Source organism: Pleurodeles waltl, chromosome 10, assembly GCF_031143425.1.
Source record: "Pleurodeles waltl isolate 20211129_DDA chromosome 10, aPleWal1.hap1.20221129, whole genome shotgun sequence".
NCBI classification, from domain to species: domain Eukaryota; kingdom Metazoa; phylum Chordata; class Amphibia; order Caudata; family Salamandridae; genus Pleurodeles; species Pleurodeles waltl.
In genome coordinates, this window is record NC_090449.1 from 165,415,143 (window position 1) to 165,442,973 (window position 27,831).

The window sequence follows — 27,831 nt, forward strand, 5'->3', positions numbered from 1 at the left end:
AATAATATGGATGAGGCTGTATTGGTGTTGTGGTCAAAGTATTCTGCAATGGCCGAGCCAAGTGAGGCTCGGAAGGGTGGCGCCCTCGAGTGTCATTGGCTGAAGGTCCTAGGTGGGAATGGGAAGAAGAATATCCTCCCATGCAAGCTACAGATGCTGAGGATTATGATCAGAATGAGTACAGCCCAGATAATCTGTGTACAAAACAGAAGGGAGTAAAGAGGTTGTTTGAATCAGCCTGTCTACGTGAACATTAAGGTGATGTGGAGAGGAGAAGAAGGAGTAATCCCTTGTGTCTGGATTGCAGAAGTCCAGATGTCAACCATCGGCCAATGCTGAAGCCAATTGTGTAATGCCTGTGTCTTAGAAGTCACAGGAGTGCGAGGTAGTGGGGGAAAAGATGGTCAAGGGAGTGTAAAGGTCCCACTATAAGCCACGGCAATTCGCTCCAACGTGACAGTGTGCTTGACAGAGCTTGAAGGAATGAGGCTTGCTCAGTATTGGTAGCATAACTGGAACCGAGCAAGATTTGTCGGCTGTCAGGATGGCCCTTCATGACTACATAGAGGCATCCTGCACCCATGAAAGTGTCCTCTGCTACAAAGGGGGTGCCATGTCTGACCCATAGCAACACACCCCTGGCATAGGAGGAGAAATAATTTGTGGATACTTGTCTTTGCCAGTGCCGTTGCAATTTAATGGCCTCTGGTTGTGCTGTGTCTCTTCCAACAGCACAATGTGCGTTGATTGGTGTTTCAAGTATGAATAGACTGAGTAGCGGTGTGATAGAGTATGAATCCCATGCACTTTTCTAGGTAATTATGTTAAAATGAGTCGTGCGTGGAAGGAAAGAGCGCCCAGCAGCTGACTGCATCACTTTTGTCATGTGAGCGGATTGTGCAAAGAAAGGAGACCAAGGGTGCACAATGGAGAGCAGGGTCACAATCATTAATAAGATAATACCGAAAAACAAACCACTAACACAAAACCAAAAATACCAGTGGTGTGGAGGAACAACATGTTTCCATTCAAACAGCTGAACAAAAAAAATACTATAAAGAAGAGGATTGATGTTGCTTCTCGGTCATGCCTGCTAGAGTGTTGTCTGTGGTGAAGAATGTCAGTGCAGCTGCAGAGGAGGGATTATTAAGGGGGTCGGGATAAGAGATCATAATAAGATAGACAACTTCAGTACGACACATTGGGCTGTGCTGGACATACAACATAAGTGTGAGATAATGCCCTCTGCCTTTTGTGGTGTCACATCGGGCAGGACGGCTGAGTCTGCTCCAGAGAGCCACGTGGTCAACGAGCCATCATCGCTAATAGACTTGGCTGAGTCATCTTTGGACTCCGAACTTTGTGCAGCCTCACAAATTGTGGCTGCAATCTGCAGGACCTTGTGCCTCTTTCTTATGATTTGCCGCAAGACAGGTGCTTTCTTGGGTTGGGAGGGGCACCATGAGCAGGGTTGATGCTCACGACGATGAGGTGCAGTCGATCCGTGGGACATTGTGTGTTTTGAACAGATTGCTATGCAGCAATCAAGCCCGTAGATTCAAACCAGTCCCAGGTATCCTCAGGGAAAGTAAAAAAGTATTTTCTGTTTGAAACAACATGTAGATGCAGCAGAAACAGGAGGGAATAGTGGAAGTCCAAGTTCCTGAGGTGGTGTATGACTGCTAGGAAAGAGTTTCTGTGCCTTGGTACCGCAACAGTGTAATCTGGGAAAAACATGACGTGCATTGTCAGCCGTGATCTCTTGGAGCTTCTGTATATTGAGCAGAATAGAGTCTCTGTCACAGTAGTGAAGATGAGAGGATAGGAACAACCTGGGGCTAGAGCCAGGAGACGGACATCACGCAGGAATGCAATGGATGCATACCACAGCAGACAACTGCGAAAAGGCTTCTGAGGGTAGCAGATATTTCAGCCATTGTTCAACATAAGTAATGGCATCCGATCTCTCTGCTCCTTCCAGAAGAACAACTTGTATATTATTCTTTAATGAGTGGACCTCCATATCCACCCATTCTGCCAGAGTGAGCAACAAGGATTCCATTTCGTGAGTCTGAGGTTGGAGGTCAGTGAGGGTTTGTTCAGCTGAGTGGACCTTGCCCTTTTGCTTGCTGTGATCCACACACAACAACTTGAGATCTGGCATCACATTGTCTATTTTGCTTTCCAAAGATGCGTAAGGGTTCTCCAATGTGGTTTCAATCCATTCATCAGCTTCCAGAACAGAATCCAATTAGTCCCCTAGTGAGGCAGGAGTCGTGGGGTTTTCAAGGAGTCAGAGCTGCTGTTGAGGTGGTTAGGGATTTTGGAGGGTTGTAAGGGTGAACCCTGCGTGCCAGTGCATGGGCGACCCATGAATGATGTCTCCGGAGGTGCACATTGGCTGTGGCAGACAATCTTGCCTGGCAGCTCGAGCAGCCCCGTGGGACCAGGGGTAGTTTGGTAGGTACAGATCCCTCATGGAGGAGCAGGCTCCGGAGTTAGCAAAAGCTGGTAAGGGGCCTGTGCAGTAATTAGCACAAGGGCGGTCGCAATGGAGGCCACGGTCACGGAATAAGGCATAGAGGAAATGAAGGCAATGCCCTTGCATGGAGCCCGCTTGCCAGAGCCAAACAGCCTGCAGATGTGCAGCAGCAAAAGCAGCCCCACAGGTCCAGGAACCTGGTGGCAGGTTCAAAGAACTATGGGAAAAGCAGGTGCGGTAGCATTGGTCTCTCATGTTAATACCAGAATTATGTTTTGTAGTAGCCCTCCCATAACAAGCAAAAGAGTAATATTTTGTACATTTCCAATTGACATTCTTGGTGCTTGTGCTTTCTTGGGTATAAGTGTAGCACATGTGCGAGAGTAATTGTTTGCCTTTCTGTGATTTGATATATCTTGCTCTTTCTCTCATTCTGCCTGAAAATAGTTTGATAATATAGTTAAATAAATTGCAATCATCTTACTCTGCTTTGTAAATGTACATAAAATATTACAACAAGTGTTATGGATTTTATACTTACATATGTGTTGTTGCTTATAATTGCAGTTCCTTGTTTCAATTTCCCATTGACAGTGTTTCCAAGTGTATCAGGTGGTTTGCTTTCTGTTGGGGGAAAACATTGTATTAGTTGTATTTTAAACATACATTTGTAGGTAGTATGTATGGGCTAAGGACTTTTATTTTTATTTTTTACGTTTAGGATTTAGCTGATATTTAGATGTAGATAAAGGTAGTAGAATATTTTCTTCCAGTTTTCTTTTTTCATTCTCTGTTGAAAATCTGACAGTGTCATTGTCTTGCAGCTTTAGGTTTTTGGTGTGGTAAGTGCTGACATTTTCTGCTCTTTTTATATTGCATTTTTAATAAATTATATAGTTATATTGATTAGTTTGATTTATGGTTGTTTTCATTAGTTAGTGATTGTTTTCAGTTATTAGCTTTTAATTTGTTTCTGTTTGAATGTTTAATTTATATTTCTGTTTTTTTCTGTTATTTTGGTTAGATTTTTTATATTTAATTTAATTTATCGATGTATTTTATTTTTTATGTGTTTCAAGATTCTCTTATTGTTCTAAAATGTAAATAATGTAGTCAGGTGTCTTATCAATTTATTTAGAATTTTTTTTTTTTAGTTTAACGTAAAATAGGGTTCATATATTATTTGTTAAAATGTAGCTCTATTTTTGTGATATTTGTGTAGTCTACATTGTACATTTCAATATTTTTCATATTTTATATATTTATTAAAAGATACCAATATTTTTGTTTCCAATATTTGTGGTTTGATATTTTTTATGGCAATATTTTTGCCATCTATATTTGTGTTAATGGTAATTAAGTATAGTATATCAATATGTTTGTAAACAAATATTTGGGTGATATTTTTCTGAAGCAATATTGTTTTCAACTATGGTATGTCATTGATAAAAGAAAAAAGGTGTTTTGCTGTTTGAGTTCTCCAACTTGCAGTGGCTTGAGTCAAACTGTGATTGGTGGCCAGTCGAGGAAAAACTGACCCAGTTCCAAGGAACTTCAAGGCTCCAGGTAATGTGTTGAGGCCTCTGACTAAGTATAAGCACCTCATTTGACTACAGTTTAAATCAGATTTAGGAGGTTTGACTTTGCATACATAGTCATGACACATTTTTTCTGCATGTCTTAAAGATCTGAATTTGAAGAGTAAAGTGAAAAAGCCACTGTCCAAGTTGGAGATTCTGACAGTGTCAGATCCACTGAACCACATCCCTTTTAGCAGTCTTTCTTTTCTTACTTTATTTTAAACAGCAGCAGTCAAGAAACTACAGCTCCCAAGGGGAATAGCGCCAGACTAACCAATGGGAGCAAAACAGGAACTAAAACTGAGCCAATCAGCATAAGCCATCAACCATAGAGAGTACCCTTGACTGCAAACAGCCCTCTTTTCTTGAGCGAGTAAGTTAGATAGAATCATAAAACAAAGGGTAAATAAGTCCGACAATTGCCAATGCCAAGGAAACGGAACAAAACTCTTGGACCACAGTGATGAATCGAGAGGCAGATGAAGGTGGCAGGAGATCCTGAGAAAGTTGCGATGATGCATCCGGAGATTTCTTCCTGAAGAGGGAGAGTGAGGAGCCAGCGGCGTTATCCGGAAGCTGGAGGAAGTGCTGGAGTCGCTTGATTATTGGACGATCTGGAGAAGCGCTGGCCACGATTGCAGAAGCCCCTTGATCGTTGTGGGTAAAAGTGGGGTTTGAATTCCTGTGGATAGGGGTTGGATGAGTTTGCGTATCCTCTTGAGCCTTGATTTCTGTATGAGCGGCCAGTAAAGCGGCTCCTACCTCTACCGGCCCGGGCAAAAACACGTTGGTTGAAGACCTTTTTTATTGATTGTTGGGCTTTGTCCAGAGATGAGAAGGTCGAAACAAAACGGCTAAGGTCTTTAATGAATGAAGCGCCGAAGTGGCTAAATTAGCCAGCTTAGGGTCCATCCTGAGAAGAAGGCCTATGCGTCTCTCATGGATAATGGCGGAATTTGCGTTGCCCAAAAGACAGAAGCTCTTTGAGTCCAAAGAGAAAGATCTAAGGGATCAATAGGAGAGTCCTCTAGTCTGGCTGATTCGGCCAGATCAAAAATTCTTGCTAGTGGACCGACCACGTCCAAGAGTTTATCCTGGCACGTGGTCCAGGCCTTGTCCACCCCTTTACGGGGGTCCTTGCCGAATTTGGTAAAGAAAGTGATGAGACTCTCATCAATAGCGGTGTTGCGGTAATGTTGGAATCCAACGATGGTCTAGGGCATTCTGATTTCAGTTTGGACCGTGTTTGTTTGTCTAAAGGTAGACGTAGGCGGGAAGAGATATATTCACCTACATGGTCCAACGGGAGCCACTCTGTTGAGTTAGGGTGATGAATGAGGGACGGATCGAACATGGGAACGCCCTCAGAGTCCACCACACTGGTGGAGGGGCCGCCTGAAGATAGTGTGATACGTTTATGGGGGGGAGAGGAATGGGAAAACGTATCATCAGGATTATCAGACTATTTTATTTTATTTTTTTATTTATTTTTAATTGTTGTTAGCCTATCCGGCCTTAACAATAATCACACAATAAATATCAATCCATCACACTCGATAAAAATCACATTAAATAAAACATCTCAGTAAAAAGGGAAACTGTGCTTCAATTTTTGATTTAACATGTACCGAAATGTATCCGATTTACCATACATTATCGTAAAACCTGATATATAGCCATAGTTTACATAAAAACTTAACTTATTCTAGAAAAGCATTATAAATCTAATATTTAAAATGTCTTGTTCTGGGACGAATCGTTTGGGACCTTGCAGTGCCTTCCAACCATTTAATAGAAGCCCGAGGCCTAACCCAGTTTTACGCTACCCTGCACCAATTTCCCAAGCTAGATAGCTACGGGATAACATAGGCTGTTATGCTTATGCCAACTATGGGTGCATTGATAGACGTAATTTCCATGCTTCCAAGATATAAATTGAGACCTTTGTCACAATGTATTTCTCGTCTGATCGCATACATAGCGCTTCCGCCTCCTTGCACTTCCTAACTCCGTGAGATCTGAAAAGTGGACGTAGGTACAGTTTACGGAGTTTAAGCGTAAAGTGACATAGTAAAAGGAAGTGGGAAAGTGTTTCCGGGCCACCATGAAGACATGGACAGCATTCTAATCTACCCAGAGGAGCGGGTTGCCATCTGTTGACCACCGCCGTCACAGGTAGTGTGCCCATACGGAATTTAAAGTAGAGAGCCCTTTTTTCCTCCGGATAAATACTGTCTATGAATATTGCTGGTTTAAGCTCTTGGTTAAACAAAATATACCGCTTAAATAAAGGGCTAAATGACTCGCACATAGTCTCAGTCTTTCGCTCCCAATATGCCTTTTTTATGACAGCTAGACTAGGCCTTCCGATTTTTTCTGGATGGAGCCAGAAGTCTTCCTGGCCGATGGCAGCCAGGATAGTTGAGATATGTTTGAACCAGGGCAATTTCCGATGGCTTTGTAGCTTCATGATGTCCTTAAGTACGTCTCTATATGGTTTGAGAGCCTCTTTTGACCAAATACGGATCCAGTATCTTACTGGAGCCAGAGCAATGTAGTCCTCGACCTTTCTCATCTGTAGATCAATTCTTATTGCATTCATTGGTGTTGCATTGCCTAGACAAAGTAATCGGCGTAAAAAATTGTTCTCGGTTACTTGTATTGATGGAGTCTTTCTGAATCCCCAGATCTCTGCGCTATAAAGTGCTGCGGCTCTTGCTTTCGTTTTGTATGCGAGCAGTGCAGAACTCACGGAATGATTGCCTGTAGCTTTTGCGAATCTGAGTACTGCTCCAGCTTGTTGGGCCAAGGAAATGCTACTTTTATAGATTTGTGGTTTCCATGTCTGTTTTTCGTCTAGTCTGCAGCCCAGGTAATCGTAAGTAGCCACTCGGGCCAAAGGCTTATTGTTTGCCCTAAAGGTCGATTGCATCGTCTGTTTTTGGTTAAGAATCATAAACTTTGTTTTCCCCTCATTGAGTACCATGCTCCTTGAGGTACAAAATGATTTGAAACCCCTAAGTAGTCGATGCATTGCTATCTCCGTTCTTGCCAATAATACAGCGTCATCAGCAAAGAGCAGGATAGGTATACTTTCATTGGCTAGTTTTGGCACATCCAGATTTAATTCCTTCAGAACTTGACTTACTTCATTTATATAACAATTAAATAAGGTTGGGGCCAAAACGCAGCCTTGTTTTACACCTCGCTCGATTGGAATTTCAGCCGTATAATCGTTTCTCGTGGTATATCTGACCCTGGCAGTGTTTCCTGTATGCAATAGAATTAACAGCCTTAAGATTTTTCCCTGTATGCCCATTTCCGACAATAACTGCCATAGTGTTTGGCGATTTACGCTGTCGAAGGCTGTTTGGAGATCCACAAAGACCAGATATAATGGACAGTCTTTAAGGGTGGCGTATTTAGCGCAGATCATGTTTAGCTTAAAAAGTTGATCTGTTGTACTTTGGCCTCTCCTAAAACCAGCTTGGTGTGTTGATATTAAATCTCCGTCCTCTAGCCATTGGTCTAGACGCGACTGAATCATTTTGGCAAAAATCTTTCCAACACTATCAAGCAGTGAAATAGGTCTGTAATTGCTCACCATGTCCCGAGGCCCTTTTTTGTGAATTGGAACGATTATTGATTCCTTCCGAGAGGAAGGGATTACCTTGTGGTGCCAAACACTGTTGAATAGACGGGCTAGAGCAGGTAACCATAACGATAGCTGGTTACGGTAAGCGTCTGAAGGGATACCATCTGGGCCTGCAGCCTTATGCGGCTTTTGGAGGAGGATAACTTGTTTAATTTCTTTTTCACTGAATTCCGGTATTGACTCCATTGCACGTGGAATGACATGGGCTACTTGCGTGGAATTTGTGCTGGGGAATTCGTTGGGAACTAGTACATTCTGGGTTTCGTTTACCAATCTAGCAAGCCGATTTGAAGGTACTGCGTAAGTCTTTTGAAAAGGAAATACTTTACTTAATCTTTGATTTCTGCCTGCCAGTCCTTGAGTGAGGATGTTTGGGTTATTGGTCATCCCTGATGCCGTCTTGGCCACTTCCTGGTACAAGGCGGTAAATGTGGAAATATCTTCCTTTTGTATCTTAATAATTTTTTGTACTGTCGCCTACATTCATAAAAATGTTGCTCATTGGAGTCATTCAAGTGCCGGTTCTTCAGTGCTTGTGATAAAGTCTTTTTTAGCTTCAAACACTCTTCATCAAACCAGCCCTCCATCATTTTAGGATTGATTTGAAGATGCTTGATCTTTTCCTTTTTTGTTTGCAATAGCAAATTATTAAAGTTATGCAGGAGGGGTAAAACGTCATTAACTGATAGGTTTAAAAACGTGCTAAGTGATAACAGCCAGGTTTGACTAGGTACGCTCATATAAGGTTCATCCTCATTTGACCTTAATATGTTTTTCTTATTTGGTCTCATAGTTATTGTTAAGCTATTTCCGTTGAATGGAGACTCAGCCTTCCCTGGGCTCGTGTCCGGATGGACTATCTCCATTAGCAGTGGGTCGTGATCACTCTCAATTCTGTCCCTTATTTCCATATCGATTACATAATGCCAGGCTTCGATGTTTATTGCCATATAGTCGATTATACTTTGCCTTTTTCCAGTTCGAAAGGTAGATTTGAAAGTTCTGTCTGAATTTGTTCTCCCGTTTAATGTGCGGATTCCTCCTTCTATTAATGCTTCAAAGATTAATTCTCCTTTCTTGGAGTCTTTACAACGTTGGATAAGAGGCGTTGGGATATTCCAAGCATAGTCTTCCTCTGCTACTTGTTCATCCCAGAGGATAGAATGAGGTTTAGTGTTGAAGTCACCACATATCAGTAAAATGGTTTTACAAGGCTGGGGAGAGCAATTGTTCGTGTGACCTGGTGCTGGGTTCCTCCAATCCTTAGTTCTTTTATTTAGGATATGTTCTTTAAGGAGCCGCACCCCTGGCATGACTTGAGCCCGGCTAATAGGGGGGGAAATACACATTTACTATTTCGAGTGACCACTCCTCGTATTTGACTGCGAGCGTCTGGATTCCCTTACTTAGTACAGTATGAGCTACTACGGAGTTTCTCAGTAGTGAAGTTCTGATCCAAATAATCAGACCTCCCGATGGTCTTCCTTTTTTTTGCTTGATAGCGGGTAAGTGGAAAGTGGAGAACCCATCTAGGTCAATAGCGTGAATAGACCAAGTTTCTTGGAAACAGCTGATGTCTTGTTTTTTAATGAATTCGACCCAGTCTTTATCTTCCATTTTGTTTTTTAAACCTGCTATGTTCCAGCTTAGAATTTTTAATATGGGACTGATTTTATCTTTTATGTTCAAGCCGTCCATTTTTTGCTACGAACTTCTAAATGATTGCTCTTTCGCAGTTCTGTAACTGTGGGGGATTGCCCCTGCTGTTTCTGGGCGAATTGGCCAACAGGCAGAACCTCATATTACTCAAATTTGTTCGTTCAGGGAGTTGTTGTTTGGAGCTAATTGCTCCCTGGAGTATCGAACCAGAATTGCCTTTTACCTCTTGCCTACCCATCATGTTTTGGTTTGAGGCTTTTTCAAGAAATATTGTTGGATATGGTTCTTTTTGCGGAGTAGCAATGGATATTCCCCAGGTCTTCATCGTGTTAGAACATTTTAGGATCTGTTCTACTATCCAAGGTGAGGCCCAGACTGTTTCTGTTAATTCCCCGTTCTCTAATTCTTTTTTTTATATGAATCTTACTGAGAGGAGGTCTTTAGTTGTTACATTCTGTAAGGCTGGCAGGGAGTTGACCAGATGTAAGATGTTAGACCTGTTCAGGATGTCGTGACTTCCTCTTGAGGAGTACTCAGGGATAAACATGATCATGGCTTCAGGCTCTTTAGTTGTTTCAGAACGGATCTCAGTGTGCCCGCCACCTCCCTGCGACCGTCTTCCTTGAAGTTGGGTATTCTCATTTTGTCTGTCTTGAGTGGTAACTGCCCGACTAGTCAATGTTCGATTTACCTGGCCTTTTTCCCTCCCCAATTGCAACTCTTTGTTCCTATGTTCTTCATAGGGTTGCCTTATTGGAGGCCAGTTGTCCCTTTTTCCTTTGGTTTCATTAGTTTCCAGGTCCAGTGCTGGGCGCGATGGAGCAGGCAATTCAGTGATCCACCCAGGCTGGTTACTGAGATTATGATTTCCAGGGCTGACCTGAGAGCAATATTTTACCTTTGTCCGGGGTGCGGGAACTGGGGCTGTTATGTTGTCCACGCACATGGTTGTTCTTATACTTTGTTTGCTTCGTATATACTCTGGGGTCTCTGCCCTTCTGCTTTCACCTTTGCTGTTATCTTGTTCTGCCCCCTCAGTAATGGAATTCGGAGGCTGCTGGCATTTTCCATAGTGGTCTCCTACTGTATTTGAGTGATGTACCTGAACTAAATGTTCAGTTTTTATAGCTGGGAAGTGCTTATCGATACCGGTACTTGATTTTGATGTTTCTGGGCTCCATTTGGGTTGTCCATTGACTAGAGGATCATTTACCTCGTTTGCCTCATTTATCCCATGATTTGTTCCAGGATCTTTTCCAGACCACCTTCCTTTATCTAAGTCATGCCTAGATGCTTGGTATCCCCTGGGGCCAATGGGTATACGGTTTATATGGGAATGGTGAGTGCAACTTTTGTCGCACAATAATCCGGGATTTTTGTTTATAAAATTAAAGACTTTATCAGTAGGTTTCTCAAGACTCTCAGACTTAATGCTTTCATCTCTATGCTGTTGTTGGGCGGTCTCATCACCTGTGTTCCTGATTTCTCCTATTGGGCTTATCTGTTGTAACATGTTTAAAGCCTTTCTTGCTGGTGCTTTTTTTTTTCCTCTAGCTTTCTTCCATGTGTTTTTCCATCTGCCAATTGGTTGAGGCCTTTTACCCGGAGTCCCTTTTTCTACTGTATTTGGGACTTTGATTCCAAGTTCAGGACTTCCGTTGGTTCTCTCCATCTTAGCTGTCTGATTTTTTGCATCTGGGTAATTCTCTCGTCCTGGGCCAGAGTGCCTTTCTCTATTTTCTCTGTCTGTTGGCCTTTCAATTAATCTAGATTCTGTTTTTCCTAACTCGTGGTTGCACCCCTGTGTGCTTTTAAGGCTATGTTTGCAGTCTTCGATTATGTCTTTGATTACTTTCGGGACTTCCAATAATTTTTCCAGCAGTGGTCCACAGGCTTGTCCGTCCAACTTGTCCATTTTGTCAGCCACTGCCTGGTGCAACAGGTTTTCCCTAATTACGCCCTCTACTAGGGCCATCCTGTAATCTATAGACTGTATTGAGGTTGTGAGTTGTTTGGTCAGCTCAAGTTGATCATCAATTTTTTGAGACTGGGCCATGATCGTTGTTGCAATTGAGCCCAGTGTTGTACATATAACTTTCATGATGCTAAGAATTGGTTGATCTAATGAGAGGTCATTTCTGTTTCCACTTTGCTCATTGGTTATCTGGCCTTCTAGGTTCTTACCTTCCTCTCCTCTATGGCCTTTTATTATGCTACCTTCCAGAAAGCTTAGATCTTCTGATGTTATGCTGTTTAGTTGAGGGTCTATATTGCCAATAACGGAGTTGTCGAGCGAGGACAGCTCCAGACTGAAGGAACTACTGTTAAGTCTGCCCAGCGTTAAATTAGTTTTAACAATTTGACTTCCGTAGTGAAGCTGTGGCGCTGAGGGTTTATGGGTCTGTTTAGATGGTAAGTGATCTGTTTCCGGGGCCCATTATATTTTGGGGTGCTATAAGTTCTGCTTGGGCACATCGTGGAGAGAATGTTCATGAGAAATTCCCAGAGTTTAATAGTCACCTTTGGGGGTCAGGATAAAGTAATTTGTTGCTTTTTCTTTGCTCTCCCGAAAAGTTGCTCCACTTTGGGAAGTTATTTGACTCCACTTCACCATCCCCAAGGGGGTTACTCATTGGGCAGGATAGTTGCGATAAACCAGCCAATTGCTGCTGGAGTAGGCGAGTGTCCTGGAGCCCGGTCTCTGGTAGCTCCAGTTCACCCCCCCGACGTTGTAGCCACCCTCTTCCCCCGATGGCTGTAATGGGAGGCCACTGGCTTTAGGACTTTGCGTTTGCGGCTGTTCGGAGTTTAAGTTCACTTGGTTGTAATAGTTAGTAATGGTGTTTATTTTTAATCTAGTTTTCCTTACTCCCGTGGTTCCACCCGAGCACGGGTGCGTCGGTGTATACTTTTGTCTCCTACACAGAGGACTTGCAAGGCCCCCCACAGTTTCTCCTGCAGTTTCTCCTGCGTTCAGTAAAGCACCCCCGTGTCATCGGAGTCAGTATGGGCTGGCAAACGAGGCACTGTCACCACTTCTAGTGTCCCACCTGACACTTCTCCTGGCTCACAATCGCTTTCGTCGCCGGGAAACCCGAGTTGGACACCCTCTGCTGTGTCCTCACCTAGGTTTGTGAACCCCCCCCTGGGATAGCTGGATGGTTCTGGGGTCCTGGTCCTGGTCTAACCCCAGACCCTGTGAACTGTTGAACTCCTGCTCTGAACTTTGGAATTCCGCTAGGTGAACGAGCGCCTCATTGGCCTCCCTAGCCTTCTTTGTTTTTCCTCTTGTCCCAACCATCCTCTCCGTTCACCGTTCGCTCCCCTCCCCTTGGCTCCTTGGTTCCTTACTGGCTTCCTTCCTTACTCAGTCTTAGGAGAGACCACCAACAACAACGCCAGGTCCAAGTCCAAGGCCAAAGCTAAAGCTAGCTGGGGCTAGAGCTGGGGCTGGGGCTGGGTGGGGCTGGGTGAGGCTGGGTGAGGCTGGGTGAGGCGACGTAACGCGATTGAGCACCAACACCGGAGCTGGAACCGGAGCCGAGGGTAAAGCAGGAGAGGGGTTCAATGGCCAAGAAGGGTCCCGTATAACAGAGTCTGAACAGGGAACCCCCCCCCCCCCCCCCAGGAAAGCTGCTTACCCGGTCTCTCCCGATTACTCCCGATCTCTCCCGGTCTGCTCACCTACTCCGCGTCTTCAGGAGGAGCCACAGGGGGTTCACAGGGGGGGTGGCAAGACTCCTTCTGGCTCCTTCCGGCTTTCTGGCTTCTGGCTCTGGCTCCTCCTAGCGTCTCCAATCCGCGCCGAAACAACAACAACACAGCGGTGGAAAGGAGCAGGGGGGTCGCCCACACCCCCTGCCGGAATGCGGCCAAGATACAGCCGGGGTACACACCGGCGAGAGTCCTCCTCCGGCCCCCAAGGCCGCCGCCGCAGCAGCAGTAGCGGCAGCGTTGCACTCCGCAGTGAACTCCGGACATGAGCCACCCGGCGCCTGCATCCGCGTCCACGTCGTTCCACACAGCCCGTCCTCCTTCCGCACAGCCTGTCTCCGCTCTGGTAGAGTTGAAACATCAATCATTAGCAGTCATTCCTAGCCGCTCCCTCTGTGCAGAAAATTAGCAGCATATTAAATGCTTCAGCAAGGTTTCCCCTCAACCAGGGCATCACTTGTAAGCAATTAGGCTCCTCTCAGATCCTCAGCAGCTAGGATTCTTAGAGCACATTCCTCTTCTGGAAGGCAGCCCAAAATCATTCTGCATACATCAATAGGGATGTTATCAATTTTCTTCTCTTCCAATTAGTTTCTCCAATTGAAATAGCTCAAGCATGGGTTTTTAAAGAGTAAATAAATTACTTGTGGTGGTGATCCCTATACCATGCTAGTAGTACTACACACATCCCACTTCATATTCAGTAAATGTGCCTTGTGTCATCAATTCCTTCTTTTTCATAATCCTAAAAATGAAAAGGGAGACTTTTTAGGCATGAGTCACAGAAGAAAACATACACATACATATATACTCATGTTTATATTTACCCTTTCACCTAGGAGTAGCTCTCCACATTTTGCTATTGATCACTTCCAAATGGACCTAACTGTATCTGTCCCCTCTAAAGTGGTGAGCTTCCAACAAAGATATTAATGGCTGCAAAGTTATGACAAGTAACTTAACAACCACATTTTACATTCTGCATGTTTGGAGGACTTGCACGTTTTTCAGACGGAGACCTCCATCACAGGGTTAGAGATCTCCCAATGGGACAGTATACCTAAATTTCATAACATTTTCAAAATGTAAGTTTAATGTATAATGTAGATGTAATCTAATTTAAAATATTTATTATGAACTTACAAATGATGAAGGACAATTTGCAGAACAGTGACTTCTCAAATTAAATGTGTATCGAACAATAAAATACATTTAATATATTAACTTCAGAAGTATCATTGTTCAAACAATAATTGTAGAAAACTCATCCTCACCAATAATTTTATGTTTAATTAATATTTAGCAAACTTGGTTAACAGTTTTATAATTAATTAATTTAACTTTGTTGTTATTTTAAAGTATTCATTTGTAATGTAATAGTTTTAAGTTTATTATTTATTGTATTAACATTTTAAAGGTGGAAATGATTTAATTAATTTACCATCAGTTCCAATGGACTTTTATTTTATTTCTCAGACTTTACTGCTTACTATGCACATGTGTTGCAGGACTAGTGTTTGGCCATGTGTAGTGCCCTAATTACTCTAAGACTACCTTGGAGTACATTTACTAATGTTTTCACACCATTATGGTTTTAGTAACTGTAGAAGAGAGGTTTGTGTATGACATTTCTCTAACTCTCTTTTGGGTGTGTGTTTTGTGTTAGAGTGGACCTTTTAAAGCCCTCCTTAAATTTCCCTAAATTCTTTTCAATTTGCAGTCGTAAGTATTCCCCATTTTCTACTCGCTCTTGTCCCTATCACATTTACCCCAAAACTCATACCTATGTATGTGGAGATGTCCACACACATGGTAGGGAGTACATAGGAAAGCAGAGTAGAATTTATCCAGCTGTAGGTTTGCGAATTGCATTACGTGATATGTGGCTAGTATTACTGTAGCACTACTTAACATATTGCAAAAAGCATTTTGAGAATCAAGCCTTTTCTTTCTCCCAGTTCATACTGCTTAACTGCATTGTAACTACATAGGTTTTCCAGGCAGCCCCAGCTGCTGCCACCTCTCAGACAGGTTTCTGCCCTCCTGTTGCTTCAGCAGCTCAGGCCCAGGAAGGCAGAACAAAAGGTTTCCTTTGGTAGAGGGGTGTTACACCCTCTTCCTTTGGAAATAGGTGTTACAGGCTTGGGAGGGGTAGCCCCCCCAAGCCAATGGAAATGCTTTGAAGGGCATATATGGTGCCCTCCTTGCATAATCCAGCCTACACCCGTTCAGGGACCCCCAGTCCCTACTCTTGCATGACACTGGACAAAGGAAAGGGGAGTGACCATTCCGCTGTCCATCACCTCCCCAGGGGTGGTGCTCAGGCCTCCTCCAGAGGGTCCCTGGGTTTTGCCATCTTGGATTCCAAGTTGGCAGGGAACTCTGGGAGCATCTGAATGGCCAGTGCCAGCAGGTGACATCAGAGCCCTCCCCTGATAGGTGCTTACCTGTTTAGCGGACCAATCCCCTTTTCAGAGCTACTTAGGGTCTCTCTCTTGGGTGGTTCTTCAGATTTGGGTTGCAAGACTCCAGCACAAATCCTCTGCATCCTTTACTTCACCTTTTTACCGAAGAAAAGGAATCTGGACCCTCCAGGAACTCTATTGCAACAAAGAAGCAAAGACAACTTCTGCAACATTGTATCTTCAGCTCCTGCCAGCAACTGCAATTGTTTCCCAGTTGTGCATCCTCAGAGGACAGCCTGTCTTCAGCCTGCAAAAGAAGAATGAAGGAATCTCCCTTGGAGTGAAGGAGTCACTTCCCTGCTTCAGCAGGCACCTCTCGGCAACAACAACCGGTTGTGTTGGACCCCCTCTCCTGACAAGTTGCGTGGATCCTGCATCACGAGTGGTGGACAGAAGTGGTCCTGATGGTCCTGACATCCAACTGTCCAACTTTGGTGGAGGATTAGAGATAGCCTCCCCACTCAAGACAGTACCCCTGTGCACTGCATATTTTGCTGTTGCCAAGGGTTGTCGGCATCCTTCCATGAAGGTCTTCATACACTGTGCAGCTGCGGCCTCGAGCACTCTTTCCTGTGATGCACAGCTTCCTGCATGGGTCTCTGGCAGCGTGGGACCCTTTGTTGTATTGCTGCATGGGCCTCCTTTTGCACCTTCTTTGTCCCCATGCTTTGGGACTCCTGTGTGTGCTGCCGGATCTTCTGAGGGCTCTCTGAGTTGCTGAGAGCCCTGTCGGACTCCCCCTCCTGGGTAGAGTCCACCAGGTCCCTCCTGGTCCCAGGCAGCACCATTTTCTGCTAACTGTGAGCTTTGCATGTGCCAAGGCTTGTTGGCAAGAATCCAGCGACACAAACCAGACTGCAATCACCCATCCGGCGTGGGACATCTTCTGCACCAACCAGGAACCCGTATCCATCTTCTTGGGTGCAGTACTGACTGTTGGTCTTCACCGGTTGTTCTTTTTTTGCACCTTCATCCGGGTTAGCAGGGGCTCCTGTTCTCCCTGGACTCTTGAGTGATTCTTGAACTTGGTACCCTTCCTCCACAGGTCTTCAGGTCCAGGAATCCATCATTGGTGACTTGAAGTCTCTTATGGTTCTTGCAATATCTTCTTTCTTGTGTATTCTAGGAAAGTTACTGTTATTTACTCCTGTGTTGCTGGGCTCTGGGGTGGGTTCTATTGCTTACTTTTGGTGTTTTCTAATACTCCCAGTGCCCCTCTACACACTACACTTGTCTAGGTGGGAAACCGACATTCACATTCCACTTTCTTAGTATATGGTTTGTGTTCCCCAGGACCATTTCTAGCTATTGTGATTTTCACTTTTTGCAATGTTTTCTAAATGTTTTTACAGCTATTTCTGTATACTAGTGTATATATTTTGTGTATTACTTACCTCCTAAGGGAGTATAGTCTCTATGGTATTTTTGGCATTTGTGTCACCAAAATAAAGTACCTTTATTTTTGTAACACTGAGTATTTTCTTAACTGTGTGACTACAGTGGTATTGCATGAGCTTTGCATATCTCCTGGTTCGGCCTTGGCTGCTCATCCACACTACCCTAGAGAGCCTGGCTTCTTGACACTGTATACATTTCACTAATACTGGACCTGGTATAAGGTGCAAGTACCTTAGGTACCCACTACAAACCAGGGCAGCCTCCTACAATACCCCACCAAACATAGGGCCTCATTCCGAGTTTGGCGGTCAGACCAAGAGACCGTCATGTTGGTAGTCCTGAAAAGACTGCCCTATTACGAGTCACACAGGCGGCTGACCGCCAAGCAAAAATGGCAGACTGTCAGTGATGTGGCAGCCTGGAAATAGGCGGTCTGACCTCCAGTACCCACAGCATCTCATCCGACCACCAAGCATATTAAAAGCACACAGTCGCTGTGTAAAATATAATTGTAGTTTGTAAGTTTGCGCTGCTTTTGCATCACAAAATGCTGCAAATGCGGTGTAACAAAAGTATGAAAAATGGCTATAGTATTTTATCATTTTTTGATAAAAGGTTTTGAAGCTGCTGCTGCTGGCGGGGGTGACGCTCCTCTGCCCTAATGGAGGAGCCACGCATGATGGTATGTCTCAACAGGTGAATGTATGCCCATACCTAAAGGCAGTCTGCTTACAGATATGTAATATCCAACATTTGTATAGTGTGTGAAGTAGGGAGAGTTACCTGTCTGAAACTCCCAAGAGGTATTGTTTCTCTAACTCCAAACACAATACCAGTGTTCACTTGTTCACATACCCCTGTTTGGTAACTCTCAAATGAAGTTTACTCACCTGGGAGGATACCATTTGTCAAGTGTGGGAAGTAGAGGGAGTAACCTGACTGCTAATACTAGGAGGCACTGTTTCTGCAATTCTAACCATCAGCCCATTGTACACTTTCCCAAATACTCCTGTTTGGTAAGTCTCAATTGAAGTGTACTCACTAGGGAGAATACCATGTGTATAGTGTAAGTAGTAGAGAGAGTTACCTGACTGCAATTCCCAGGAGACAATTTTTCTGTGAGTCCAAACACCAGACCAGTTGTTCACTGGTCCAAATGCTCCTATTTGGTAACTCACAAATGATGTGTATTCACCTAACATTGTATAGTGTGTGTAGTACAGGTAGGGGCCTGACTGCAGCTCCCTGGAGGCTCTGTTGCTGAATCTCTAAACACCAGACCAGTGTGCTCTTGTCCAAATACCCTTTTTGTAATCTCTCACTTGAAGTGTACTCACCTGGGGGAATTACATTTTCATTGTGTGTATGGTAGAGGTAGTGACATGACTGCTAAATCCAGGAGGCTCTGTTTATGTTACTCCACTCACCAGCCCAGTGTTCTCTTGTCCAAATACCATAGTTTGGTATCTCACAAATGAAGTGTACGCACCTGGGAGGATAACATTTGTATAGTGTGTGGAGCAGAGAGAGTGACATGAATGTTAAGGCCAGGAAGCTCTGTTACTGTAGCTCCACTCACCAGCCCAGTGTTCTCCTGTCCAAATACCATTTTTTCTAACACACAACTGAAGCGTACTCACCTGAGAGGATACCATGTGTATATGTGTATATTGTGTGTAGTAGAGAGAGTGACATGACTGCAACTCCCAGGAGACCTTGTGCCTCTAACTCCAAACACCAGACCAGGGTACACTTGTTCAAAGTCCCCTGTTTGGTAACTCCCAATTGAAGTTTACTCATCTGGGACGATTTGTCAAGTGTCCCCTGTTTGGCACTCTCAATCCAAGTGTACTCACCTGGATGGATACCATTTACTAAGTGTTGGGAAGTGGAGGGAGTGACATGACTGCAAAGCCCAATGGGCCCTGTTACTCTAACTCCAACCATCAGCACAGTGGCCACTTGTCCGAATACTCTTGTTTGTCAACTCTCAAATGAAATATACTCACCTGGGAATGATCAAGCACAGATCAAGAGACATATCTCTCAAAATAGTTCCATTTTGACTTGCTAACTCAAGATGAAATTTTTGAGGACATAAATGACACGTTGCCCAGTGTGTATAACAAGTATTCATAATGCCTCAAGATGCCTCACCAGATTGGTATTGGCAGCAGATACATTCACACTGCACTGTGCCCATGATGACTCCAGTCACATATACAACAAAGTCCTGGATTTGCCTGCATCACGATCAACTAGGTCTCCAAATGGGCTATATCTTGACTAGCCACTGCTTTGCCTGCACTTGTGGCAAGATGTAATTTTCAGGCCATCCTTCCAAGTGCAAATGATGCTGCAGCTTGACTTAGTATAAGGACTCTGCTTACTGTAACACTAAACTGTTGGACGTCTATGTCACAATACAGCCAGTAACATTGAATGTTTTACATTGTATTGTATTGTATATATAACGCTTACTACCCCTGACGAGGCGTCAAAGCGCTTTTCGGTGAGTAGCACGCTACTCTGGAACCCAACAAGAATTAGTGATGGATTAGTATTGGGAAATAATGAGTACAGTTTTATTATTATTATGAGTTCATTTGAGCCGCGGATATGAGAGTTTGTTAGTTAGATTGACTGGAGTAATGGAGGGTTGGAGGAGGAAAGAAATCCAGAAGTGTTAAAATGGGAGTATATCCTTAATTTACTCAACCCAAAGGCTTGGGATGAGTAAAGGGGAATGGAGGAGGGAAAAGTATGTGGAAGGGTTAGGGAGAGCATAGAAGCAGGGTGAGATAAATGCGGAAGAATTTAGTAGGGTTGTGTGGGAGGTCACGGTAGTAGAGTGAGGTTTGGTGAGTTAGATGTGGAAGTGGAGGGAAGAGCTTAGGCAGAGTTATTTAGGAGATGAAAGTAGTAGAAAGGATTTGGGATGAGTCAGAGTGAGAATGGAGGATAGTTTGATCGAGACATGACATATGATGATGGGTAGATAAGTGTGATAAGATGAGAGCAGGAATTCATAGATATCTAGTATAACAACCCACCCAGGAGCCATGCAATGACCCACAAACATGCCAAGCACAGAAACAACATATATATATATATATATATATATATATATATATATATATATATATATATATATATATATATATGTATATATATATATATATATATATATATATACACAAATACAAACACACATGAATACACACACATATGCATATACAATACATAATTAGAACTATGGGTAAAATATACCTAGTCAAACAGGTTTAAAGAGTGTGTGTGTGTATTTTATTGTTATGACATAGTAGCGATACATATTTTCTAAAGAACTATACATAACTAGAAATATACACATAATCTGAAAAAATATTTATCAACATAGGCATAGGCAGTCCATAGTTTTTTTAATATAGTGGTTATGAAGGAAAGAGCCAACTCTTGAGTAGTTTTCTGAAGACAAGAAAGTTATCTGTGGCTCTTATAGTTGGGGGTAATGAATTCCATTGATTGGCTGCTTGAACGGAGAAGGATGTACCACCTATAGTCTTTTTCTTGTATGGTGGTGTTCTAAGGCGGGGTGCCAATCTTGAGCGGAGGTTTCTTTGTTGGATGTATTTGGTTATTTTGTTTCTGATAAAAAAAAGCAGTCATGTTCCATGTATAGCTTTGTGGGTGATACAAAGCAGCTTGAAAGTGCATCTTCTGGCAACGGGTAACCAGTGTAGTGCTCTCAACGCAGGGGAGATGTGGGCTTGCGGCTTTACATTTAATAGCAGCCTGGCTGCGGAATTCTGGACACGTTGTAGGTTTTTCATAATAGATCGAGATGATCCATGGTAGAGGCCATTGGCATAATCCAGTTTGGATAGTACAAGCGAGATAGTAGCTTGCACCTTGTGTGGAAATCCGAGGTGTGGGAAGATGCGTCGTAAATTCTTCAAGGTGATGAAGCTTGTTCGTGCTAATTTGTCCACTTGGGCATTCATAGTTAACTTGGAATCCATGGTGATTCCTAGGTTTTTAACTTCTTTGGATAATAAGGAGGTAGTCCGAGATCGTCAGGCCAGACGCACAGAGGGTCATAATTTTTCCAGTCACCACATATGAGTATTTCTGTTTTGGAGGTATTTAGTTTGAGATGGCTCCAGGTCATCCACTGATCAACGGCTCGGAGGCAACTGAAGATTTCTGAGTTTTCAATGTTTTTGGGGCATTCTAATTTTAGTAGTATTTGTGTGTCATCTGCATAGTTGTAGCATGTGAGATGGAAATCATTGACCAGTTCTGGTAAAGATATCATGTAGATGTTGAAAAGCAAAGGTGAGATGATTGATCAAAAATGGTGCTCTGGCTCCGGCAAAGCCCACAAATATCCGATTATCCACTCTGTCCTGTTGAGTGTGGCTCATTTAGCACAAGACTTCACTTGTGGGATTCATTCTATACAGACTCTGCTCCTCGTTAGGATGAGAGACGAAAAGAGGTTGAAAGAGTGACTGACTAGCTTGGCCATATAAAAAGGCCAAAACCACCTTAAGAAGGAGGACCAAGCAACTACGCAGGACTAACTTGTTTGGGGATTTAAACAAAAAAAAAACACTTTTAAAAAGGTGGATGAACTTAAAGCACCTGAAATTCTCCAACAATACTGCCTTCCGTGTAATAAGTCAAACTGTACGGCAATGCATTGGCTCACAGGAAGATGACACCAAAAAATCATAGACATCATTCAAGTGTAATGGGAGAAAAAAAGGTAAAACAATACTCTCAGAAACGTACCACTAACGGTGGTCTAACCAATGATGGTTTATTCAAGATATACATGAAAGCTGACAGAGCACCCAGATGTTATGACGTTAAGTATGTTTGACCACTGACTTTGGGTGTCACCACTGTGCATATTAGTTGTTCAATGTTCACCAGTAGCACATTACATTCTGTATTCGGTTTAGTTGCCTATTGACTTTAACATGGCATTAGACATTATGGGCCACATGTAGCAACATTCAGAATTGCGACCCGCAAATTGCGAGTCGCAACTCTGAATGTTGGATGGTGTCCCTGACACTATCTGCGATTCGCAAGGGGGTCTCAAGTGCCCCCCCCATGAATAATCATGAGGTGGGTCGGAATTTGCGACCCCCCTTGCGACTGGAGGCCCTCACAGGGATGGTGGCCTGCTGTGGACAGCAGACCACTATGTCTGTGACTGCTTTTTAATAAAGCAGTTTTTTTTTGTAATGCAGCCCGTTTTCCATAAAGGAAAACGAGATGCATCACAAAACCGAAAAATGAAACATTTTCGTTCAATTTTTTCAGAGCAGGCAGCGGTCCGCAGGACAACTGCCTGCTCTGAAAAAATGAAAACAGTGCCATTCACAACAGGGAAGGGGTCCCATGGGGACCCTTCCCTTTTGCGAATGGGTTACCACCCATTTGAAAAGGGTGCAAAATGCGACTGGCTTGCGACCACGTTCGCGGTCACAAACCAATCCTACATTGCACTGCGACTCGCAATTAGGAAGGGAACACCCCTTCCTAACTGCGAGTCGCAAACCCGTTCTGCGATTCAGTAACTCGGTTACCGAATCGCGAAATGGGGTTTGTGCACTGCAATTTGCTTTTTGCACGTCGCAAACAGCGAAATTCACTGTTTGCGATGTGCAAAAAGCTTGCTACATGTGGCCCGATATTCTGTATTCAGTTTAGCTGCCTATTGGCTTTAACGTAGCATTAGACATTTTGTATTCATTTTAGCTGCCTATTAGCTTTATCGTGGCGTTAGACATTGCAGTTGAGACATTGCAGATGAGCTGTGTTTTTCTACATGGTAAACCAAGCTGTGTTTTTCGTATGTTGCTCTCACCGAACCCTAGCATGATAAGGAAGCGCATATTTTGTGTTTTTCTCTAGTGCAGCGTTGGGAGAGACAGCCTTGAAAGCCTGGCCAACTTTCGACGCTTGTTTCTTCCAACTCTGACCTACAGTAGCCAGCATTTTTTTTTTATAATTCTTCTCTAAGAGGGAGGGCTTTCTAGAAAGTTCCCTTGTAATTATTCCAAGATATAAAAAGATGACTCTGTTTAGTAGCGATGAATTCCGAGACTTCAGTCAGGAGCGGGCACCAGCTGCCTGACCTGTCCCGTGGTGCTGGAAAATCTCTTTCTCGCAGTGGAACAGGAGTCGTTCTTCTTGCTGGCATGAGAAAGATGAAGCATTTGGTGGGTCCTACAACGGTAATGAATTTTGACATTTATTCTTTGCTTTGAAGTTACGCTATAATATAATCACATATATTTGCTGTGTACATTGCAATTGAGGATCACTTTGATATATTTTCCTTTCATTGTTGTGACTACTTTTTAAACTTGTGCCTCCAACCTACTAATCTCCTCTCTCAGGAACCTCGTGGTGAAGTAATAATAAATGTCTTCTTTAAACTAAGAAGTACATTCCAGAGATTGTTTTTCAGCTCAGTCATTAGTGAAAGCAAAACATTTTGTTGAGTCGGCAGTCTGGGAGTGGAATTGGAGATTGGAAGTGCACGATATAAAAGTGTAATTGTTTTTTTTTGTTTAAAGAATTAAAGGAAGCACGTTAGATCATGTTTGAAAATGCATATGAAGGTAAACTGCCTTATGGTACTGTGAGAAACATGTTTTCTTGTCTATCAGGACTTTCTAAGTCTTGGGATGAGTGCTTGGATAAAACAAAAGTGTTTTCATATTTAGAAAATGTGCTTTTTGAAAAAAATGATGTCCCTTTTGTCTGCTTACAGAAAAATGCATGAGTGATGTAAGCTGTTAGAACATGAAAATAAGAATTTACGTGAGCAAATTAGCCAGAACAAATTATTAAGATAGAACTGAAATCTACAAAGTTGTTGCAGGAGAATCTGGCTTTTCACATTCCAGTAAGGAGGAGGTTAAAAAAGTTGGGGGCCAGTGAGAGCCTCGTGAGCAGAGCGTAGATCTCCGTGGGTAGAGCAGCCCACAGTTTTTGGCAGGAGTTGAAGTGCATTCTTTACAAGATTACACTGAGCACGAAGTTGACGATGTTATATTCAGACCACTTTTGCAAAGTACAATGTGTAAAATTAATTCAGACAAGGCAGAGGTACTGTCGCAAAAAGTGCAGTTTTGTGGGAATTCAGTGGAATCCAGAAAATAGACAGATTTAGGACAAGGGTGCCCCTGTGGCTTTGGATTAGAAAGCTACCTGACTCTGGGGAGCATTGTACTCCTTTTGAAAAATAGCTTTTGACCTGTTATTGGGCTCTAGTGAATACTGGCAAATTACATTAAATTATAATGTAATTCTGAAACCTCAAATATCAATCATGCAGTGGGTGATTAGTTCTCCTAAATCTCACAGTATAGGACAGGCACAAGAGGCTAGTATTATACTTTGGATCTGGTACATACAAAACAGGGCTCAAGTAGGACCTACAGGCACTGCAGCCCTGCATTATCAGATGTCACAAGCCCCTTTACAGGATGAGGAGAGGGTGCAGGGAGTACCACAGGGAGTTACCAGTGAAATTGAGTGCACCATTTGAATTCTTGTCCCCTGAGGACAGAAAGTGTGTTTGTTTGACTAATGATAAATTGAAATACATGAGTACTAAAAGACAATGGAAAGCAATGTTATACAATCCAGTTACTGAAAAGTTGTTGTCTATCCCAGGAGAAGGAGGAAAAAGTAACCAATATGCAGAGTTGTACAATGTGTGTCAGACTTTAAAGCAAGAGCTGCTTGAGACGTGTCATTTTTACACTGATTCTTGGTTCACTGTTAATGGATTAGCAGTTTGGCTTTCCACATGGCTTGCACATAACTGGTTAATTAATTCAAAGGAGGTGAGGAGCAAAGAGTTGTGGCAGGAAATTTGGGAAATGTTAAAACAGAGCATGGTCATAGATGCTCATTGTCCCATTGACTCATTAGAACGCTGGTACAATTTCCTTGCAGATGTTAAAGAGAAAATTTCAGGGACAGAAGTGTCAACCCAGAATTCCGACTTGGTGGGGATGGCTAAGTGGGCGCACCAGAAATGTGGACATCTGGGAGAAAAAGCCACTTACAGGTGGGCAGAGATTAGAGAAATGCACATTCCACTAGATTTGATAAAAACTGTGATTTTGCAATGTCCTATTTGTCAGCACACACAACAGAGATCTGTCCCACAAACAGTTAAAGGTCAGTTGGGGAGAGGAAAGTTACCAGGACAGATATGGCAAATTGATTACATTGGACCACTACCGATTAGTCGCAGGAGTCAATACGCCTGCACTGTAGTGGACATTTATTATGGACACTTGATTGTTGTCCCTTGCAAACGTGCTACTCAGCACAATACTATCAGAACTCTGGATTTGTTAATGTTAAACTATGGAGTACCACTCCAGATCAGTAGTGACAATGGATCACACTTCAAAGGCAAATTGGTACAAGATTACTGTTCTCAGCACAATATTCAGTGGATATATCATATTCCTTATTATCCACAGGCCTCAGGACTAATTGAGAGAATGAATGGTTTACTGAAAACTCAACTGCAAACATTATCCGATGGAACTTTGAAAAAAGGAGAGAGCAGTTAAATGAAGCCCTCCAGATTCTGAACAATAGACCATTAACAAATGCTGAAACACCTTTGATGCAAATGTTAACTCCAGCTTTGCAAATACAACCACATGTGGCCACCAATACCATCACACACTGGGAAATAAAACCCGGAGCGTTAGCCCCTTACAGAGCCACACCCAAAGCTGCAGGTCTTGACTTACATGCTTTACAAGCTTACAGACTAAAACCCCGAGACATAGCTTTGTGTGAAACAGGTGTTGGAGTACAGATTTCCCCCAGAGCATTTTGGGTTGATTGCTCCCAGATCTGGATTGGCCCTCAAAAGGTATTCAGGTTTTAGGGGGAGTGATTGATGCAGATTACCAAGGAGAAATCAAAGTTCTTTTGTTGAATAGTGGTGAGCTTGATTTGTTCATTCAAATTGGAGGCCGAATTGCCCAACTTGTGATAATTCCAGTGTATGGAGGATTGGTAAGGAAGGGGACCACCCCAGCCCTTCTTACTGTACGTGGGGAGGATGGCTTTGGTTCCAATAAAAACCCTGGTGCTAAAGTGTAGGTTTGAATCCCCAAATGGCCCTCCAGAACCTGCAGAAATTATAGCAAAGGGCCCCAACAATGCTCTGTTGATCATGAAACCAGGACAGGAAAAATGGGAACATATTCCAGCTGATAAATGTTATTTGCGAGAATGATCATACGTGTTTCTTTTACAGGTCATACTACAGCTTGTTTGTGCCGCAAGAGTTCCATGTGGTCTCCTTTTGGGCGTGTGCGTGTGGGGTCGGGAGGGACCCAACACCCCCAATCTCAACTTGATTGATCGACCACGTCGTGCAACACTTTTATTGCATCTGAATGACAACATTTGAATTAATTTGGGGCAGACCGTGCTCAACAGATCTGATTTTTGCATGGGTGCCAAGCGAAGCACTGTGGATGTTTTGTCGACATGTTTAATCGCCATACCAACGCCAACAAACATCTTATTACAAATATTCAATGCTACTAATCGTGACAAAGACGTGCAAGAACATGATGTTGAAACCCACTTCAGTCCATGTGAGTATTGCAGGGACTGCCAGGAAACAACCAATGAAAAGTGGGATAATCTCACTCATATAATCACCTACAACATTACTACCGGTGACGTGTGTTACTACATGTCTTGTAATTCTCGTGACATCGGAAAATACATTCAATTGCACTAAGAAAAGAAAACATCAAAATTTACAGTGGGAACACAGAGTTTTGTGCTTTTACAGAACGGGCAGACATTGCAAAAATATGTCAAATCAAATGATTTGTCGTCATCTAGTGACTGCTGCAAGTCACATTAAACATGTCAAGTTGCCAGTTGGCGGGCTGTTTTTGTATGGAAACTTAACTTTCACTTACATCCAGCAAACCTTTCAGGTGGACCGTGTACCTTTACATGAGTTGAACTCATGCTACATCAACTTGCTATTTTAGAGATACTATTCAATCAGTTATTATCCCAATCAGAGTATATAAGCTTCAGTCTTTTCATTGTAGGTGTATCTGATTTGAAAGGTTATGAGATCAATATGTTAATCCACTTCCATTGCTTTACAGTGATTGCTTTTATCATTCAAACCTGATTTGCTTATAATGTTTTTGTTGTTTTTTCTTTCAAATAAGAGAAAAGTAAACAAAAGTCAACAGGTCGAGCTGCCACTAGGCACACAGAGGTCACTGAACAGACTGCCACAACCTCCCTAGATGCAGCCCACAGTGAAGAAGACACTCTAGGATGACTGGACATAGAGGACATGTCTGGCCCATCTGGGCAACCTGGTCAGGCGGCAACAGTGAGTCTCACTGTGCCCAAATCCACACCTCCAAGCCCGGTTGCCTCAAATTCAAAGGTCCCTGTCCCGAGCACAGTGTCTACCATCTCGTGCCTCACAATCTTGGATCCTGAGTTGCGTCGCAACACTTTGGACAATGAAGGTCCAGGAACAAGTTGGAGAGGGTACCCTGTGGCAATGGCACAGGCCTATGGGTTGAGGATGGGTGGGAAGGATGCTGGGCCCGCAGGGTGAGGCCACTGGGGCTGCTTTCATCTTGGGGGTCTATCAGGAGTCCCAAGGCATGATGGGCCAGGTCTTGACAGAACTGAGTCCCACATTACCAACATGGACTCCTTAACAAGGGTGCTGAGGGACATTCACATAACCCTGAGCAGGGCTATTCATCAGTAGTGTACCCCTTCCTTTGGCTCATCAACACCAAGCACATCAACATTGGT